A 6622-nucleotide genomic window follows, 5' to 3' on the forward strand; every position below is an offset into this window, starting at 1 on the left:
ATCATTCAATTTGAATAAAACAACACATAGCTATCAATTACAGCATAAGAGCGATTACAATGGCCTTTATCTTATTTTTATCTGGCGCCGTGTCACAGCCGTGTGACGATGGTCATACCACTATTGGGTCCTTTCACCCAAGTAGTGATGATTATCACTGTTAGGATTGATTAGCCTAACTGTGAGAAATTAGTAATGTGCACAATACCCCACTCGCCAGTGATTCAAGATAACCACGACTTAATCCCTGTAATTATAACTTTTGAAAATAATTTGGAGTATTGTAAAACATTGTTAATGAAAAGAGAATGACTCACATTGCAAGTTTATACGGGCAGAGTTTAGCCTACCGATAAGCCTGATAACCTAGTTTAAACAACAATGCACACGAACTAGGTTAGTAACTAATACATCATTTACGATAACTCACGAGATACAAACCCTCACAACGAATGACAAAGTGCGATACTAAACATCCATCGAATTCACGACGAATGACAAAGTATAACCCTAATACGGGCAGCACTTAAACATCCATTGGATAGTTCCAATCGATCGGACATTGAATCGTAATAGCAATCGAGTTAATACCCAGTATCGTGGCAGCACCTCTCTATGTGAAATTATAGCTTTAAGCAGTCTATCTTCGTTTTTGTGAAAAGTTTTCGACAACAAAATGAAAGTCCCATGCACTGGCTATTTATAGCCTGAATTTGGGTTTTACGCGGCCTGCGTAAACCCATACATAACTCTTACGCGGCCCGCGTGGCCGCCTAGTCTACGTGTAGGTCTAATGGGTCACGAGTAGGGTCACCACCTGGTCAACACGTGGTCCCGGATGCTTATCCGGTCAAACTTTATGTTGACGCGGCCCGCGTAAGGCCATGCTTAACCCTTACGCGGCCCGCCTGAAGACCATATTTCTTGTTTTCTTGATTTTTCATGTACGTTAGAGTTTCAGGGGTCCGGGTTTTCACTTACGGGTCGTTTAGGGACATTTTTGGCAGTCCTTACATCTTCCCCACCTTATTTAAAATCTCGTCCTCGAGATTCATTGAAATAAGTGAGGGTACTTTCGCTTCATTTCCGATTCCAGCTCCCAAGTGTATTCAGGTCCTCTTTTAGAATCCCACTTGACTTTGACTAGTACCAGTCTTTTGTGTTTGAGAAATTTAATCTTTATGTCTTCTATTTGAAGTGGTTTCTCAACAAACTTCAGTTTTTCATTCACTTGTATATCTTGAAGAGGTACTACCAGGGATTCGTTAGATAAACATCTCTTGAGGTTGGATACATGAAATACGTCATGTACCCCGACTAACTCTTCTGGTAGTTGTAAGCGATAGGCAACTGGTCCTATGCGCTGAATTACTAGAAATGGTCCTATGTATCTTGGACTCAACTTTCCATTCTTACCGAACCTAACTACTCCTTTCCAAGAAGAAACTTTCAAGAGTACCTTGTCTCCGACTTGAAACTCTAGCGGCTTACGTCGGTTGTCTGCATAACTTTTCTGGCGATCTCGGGCTGTCTTTAGTCTTTCCTTGATTTGAGTTATCTTGTTAGTGGTCTCTTGCACAATCTCAGGACCTGATAATTGGCTTTCTCCTATTTCTGCCCAACAAACCGGAGTTCTACACTTGCGTCCATACAGTGCTTCGAACGGGGCAGCTTCGATGCTTGAATGATAACTATTGTTATAGGAGAATTCAATTAAGGGTAGGTGGTTATCCCAGTTACCACCAAAATCGATTACACATGCCCTGAGCATGTCTTCCAGGGTTTAGATCGTTCTTTCACTTTGTCCGTCAGTTTGGGGATGGTAAGCTGTACTTAAATTTAATCGGGTTCCCATTGCTTCTTGAAAACTCGTCCAGAAATGTGAAGTGAAACGACTATCCCTATCTGATACAATGGAGAGTGGAACTCCATGTAAGGATACTACTTCTTCTACGTACAACTTGGCTAACCTTTCCATGCTAAAGGTTTCCTTAATGGGTAGAAAATGAGCTGATTTGGTTAATCGGTCCACAATCACCCAAATCGCATCATTACCTTTTCTGGTTTTGGGCAACTTAGTAACGAAATCCATGGTTACTAATTCCCATTTCCAAACAGGCATTTCTAATTGTTGGAGTAACCCTGAAGGTTTCTGGTGTTCTGCCTTAACTTGCGAACAAGTTAGACACTTTGATACGTATCTGGCTATGTCCTTTTTCATTCCTATCCACCAGAAATTATTTCTTAAATCTTGGTACATCTTATTATTTCCTGGGTGCATGGTATACCTAGATTTATGGGTTTCCTCTAAAATCTTATCTCTTAAATTTCCCTATTTAGGTACCCATATCCTTTTCTTATGGAATCTTCAAATTCCATCATCTCCTTGCTCTAACTCCTTTATCCTCCCTTTCATTTCTTCAGTATCGTCCTTGATTGCTGTTTCTTGAACATTCTTTAGTTGTTCCATTAAATCTACTTGAAGATTTAATCTAAGAGCACGAACTCGCCTTTGCTTTTCATGATACTTACGACTGAGAGCATCCGCGACTACATTTGCTTTTCCCTCATGATATTGAATATCACAGTCGTAGTCACTTAGAATTTCCATCCATCTTCTTTGTCTCATGTTTAATTCTTTTTGCCCAAATATGTATTTTAAACTTTTATGATCCGTATAAACGGTAAACTTACTTCCATACAGATAATGTCTCCAGATCTTAAGGGCAAAAATTATTGATCCTAATTCTAAGTCATGAGTCGTATAGTTTTCCTCGTGCTTCTTCAATTTCCTTAAGGCATACGCAATTACCTTCTTGCGTTGCATTAGCACACATCCTAATCCTAATTTAGAAGCATCACAGTAATCTTCAAAATCTTCAACTCCTTCTGGTAAAGCAAGAATTGGAGCATTTGTTAACTTTTGCTTAAAAATTCTAAAAGCTTCCTCTTGCTTAGGTCCCCACTCAAACTTTACTACTTTGCAAGTTAGCTTAGTTAATGGTACAACTATCTTAGAAAAATCCTTAATGAATCGCCTATAGTACCCAGCTAGAAAACTTCTAACTTCCATAGCTGATTGCGGAATCTTCCAATTGGTGATTGCTTCTATTTTGGAAGAATCTACGTGAATACCTTCGTGATTCACCATGTGTCCTAAAAATTGCACCTCCTGGAGCCAAAATTCACACTTCGAGAATTTGGCGTAAAGCTTCTCCTTTCTTAACAAAGTTAAGAGTGCATGCAGGTGTTGACAGTGTTCGTCCTGACTTTTGGAATAAATAAGTATATCGTCGATGAAGACAATTACAAATTTATCCAAATACAGTTTACAGATCCTATTCATCATGTCCATAAATGCTGTAGGAGCATTTGTTAACCCAAAGGGCATGATTGTAAACTCGTAATGACCATACCTAGTTCTGAAAGCAGTTTTAGGTATGTCCTCTTCTTGTACCTTCAATTATGGTATCCGGAGCGTAAATCTATCTTAGAGAAATATCTAGCTCCCTGAAGCTGATAAAAAAGATCATCGATCCTAGGTAATGGGTATCGATTTTTAATTGTAACTTTGTTCAATTCCCTATAATCGATACACATTCGCATTAAACCATCTTTCTTTTTCACAAACAACACTGGTGCTCCCCAAGGGGATGAACTAGGTTGTATAAATCCTTTGCTTAGTAATTCATCTAACTGCTTTTTCAATTCTAACATTTCGGTGGGTGCTAACCGATAAGGTGCCTTGGCTATCGGTGTAGTTCCAGGAATTAGATGAATTCTAAATTCTACCTCCCTATCGGGTGGTAATCCAGGTAGTTCTTCTGGGAATACATCCGAGTATTCCGATACCACTGGAATGTCCTTAAGTTCTTTACTTTTGGTATTAACAACTACCAAAACCATATATGCTATTCCATGCTTTCTGGAATAACTAGCCACTTTCATGACTGAAATGAATTTCATTGGCTTTCGTGGCTTGTCCCCTACAACCAAAATTATTTCTCCTGATGGCGCACGAATTTCTATGGAATTCCTTTCACAAAGGATTTGAGCATGGTTGGCTACTAACCAATCCATTCCTAACACAACATCGAATCAAGCCAATTTCATGGGTAACAGGGTTGCAGAAAATTTATAACCCGAAAGTTCTATTTTACCTTCCTGCAAGACTCGATCTATGCTAACAGAGTTACCGTCGGCTGTTTCTACTGTATAAATCTGCCTAAGTTTGGTTAAAGGTAACTTAAGAGCTTGGCAGAACGAAGTATTTATAAAACTTTGGTTTGCACCAGAGTCAAATAATACTTTCGTATAAACGTTGTGAACTAGAAACGTACCCGCTATCACATCTGGAATCAGATCCGCTTCTTGGGTAGTCAACTGGAAGGCTCTTGCATTCTTCTTGGTCGTTCCTTCCGCAGGTTTAGCCTTATTATCAGCTGGTTTGACCAGTTTAGGGCAGTCTGGTCTAAAATGTCCAGCTTCTCCACAGTTGAAGCAGATCGTCGATTTCTTCCTCCTGCAATCTTCTTCTTGATGCCCTGGAATTTTCAGAAATTGCAGTATCCTCTGCACTTCCCATAATGCTTTCTTTTGCAAATCCTGCAAAATGGGACAGTGGAGGATTGCCCAGTTCCTCTTTTCCTGAAGTTGTTACTAGCATTACCTCCTCGGAATCCTTGGGAAATTTTCTGAGCAAGGTCCTTCTTTCTATTTTCTTCTCGCGTGCGTACCAGTTCATCTGTCAAAGTATTGGCTAATTCCACCGCATCATCAATTGTGTGAGGTCTGGCAGCTTTGACGATATTACGAATCTCGCTGATCAAACCCCAAATGTAGCGAGAAATAAGTACTGTCTCTGGCGAAGCCAGAGTTGGCACGATCCTGGCATACTCGAAAAATTTCGAAGTATAATCTCAACAGTTAACATCCACCATTCGGTGGCTCAGGAACTTGTTGGCCATTTGTTCCTTCTCATATTCAGGACAAAATTTTCTTTCCACCATTTGTCTAAATTCTTCCCAACTCATAGCATAGGCCAAGTCACTTCCCTTGGCTTGCAGTACCATATTCCACCATTCTAATGTCTCTTCCTTGAAAAGGTGAGAAGCATACATAACTTTATCTTCCTCTACACATTTACTTATGCAGTGCGGCGGTCGCCCCTTCAGTGCCTGCAAATTCAGCTGGTTTACAGGCAAGAAACTCCTTGTAAGTGCAACCAGGTGTTGCAGCTTTCATTCTTTTGAGTATTGGGGCTTGGATTAAGTTGTCACCATTGCCTCCTCCGTTAACACTATTAATGAAATTATAGTCGCGCGTGCGTTTACTATGGTGAGCTTGTGAAGGCTCAACAGGATTTTTAACCGCAGCGACGATTGCCGGAATAGCATTAACTATTCCCTGAGCGATAATGTTTTCTATATCTTGTCGATTTAAGAAGTGATCCTCGTTATGGTTTTCTGATTGATTAACTTCATTAACCGGTTCATTCACAGCGTGTTCTATCTGATAAATAACAATATATCTAAATAAGTTATTGGTACGATGTAACACCCACCCCGTAACCCGGGTGATTGTGCACAATTGATACACTTACAGCGAAACAAACTAAACTTTCATTAAAACTTATAATAGTCTGAGTACAACACTTTATTTATTTACAAACTTTTGGCAACTAAGAACTCCTTGATCTTCTAAAACTCCACAACTGTCAAGTAGTTCCCATAGCTTTCTTCATGACTCACCTGAGATAAGTATACTCAAAACGACGTCAGATATATACTGGTGAGCTCATACTATACAATTTTTTATAAAGAAAGACCGCGGTTTACATTATATGCATACACAATATGGGCATGTGACCACATTATAGTCAGGTTGGGCCTCATTGAACCTTATAGGTCACATTTGACTTGTCACAAACCACCATACAAGAGACATACTGGTCCTCCAGCTGTGTCCCCCTACGGCCGTCACATAGGTATGAGTGTGTGTCGCTGGACCTTATAAGCACGAAGTGCCTGTGGGTACAACACCTTATTACCCTTCCCAGAGTGACACACCTCATTAAGCATAATATGATCCCATATACCCCTACTGACACATGCATACTGCAGCATTCTCATTATTACCAGTTATGGACGAGTATACTATCACAGTTTAAAAGACAAGTATGACGACTCCCCTGATTAGCAATTGCTTAACAGCCGCTAGTAATACTGGGTTATGTCTCAAGGTCCTGACACAATTACATAATCCTAGGTTAGGTAATGGTACACCTAACTAGTCATTATCATGGTTGGATATTGGTTAACCCTACCTTGTTTAAGCATGGGTGATCAGTCCATGCCTAACTAAGGCTAGGCTACCCAATACCCGCCCCTGACAATAACCCTAGTACCTAAAAATAATACTAACACTACTACTACTAATATATTATTACTAATAATAAAACTAATATTAACTACTAAAAATAAATAATAAATAACTAAACATAAACTTAAACGAGAGTATACCTCAAAACTATCTACGGCACGTTGATGTAGAGTTTCCCTACTCCTGCTCCTACTCGCGCTCCAAAAACGACTACTAACAACACCCAACAGGGTATCGTATA

This window comes from Helianthus annuus, chromosome 11 (assembly GCF_002127325.2).
Source record: "Helianthus annuus cultivar XRQ/B chromosome 11, HanXRQr2.0-SUNRISE, whole genome shotgun sequence".
Taxonomy (NCBI): Eukaryota; Viridiplantae; Streptophyta; class Magnoliopsida; order Asterales; family Asteraceae; genus Helianthus; species Helianthus annuus.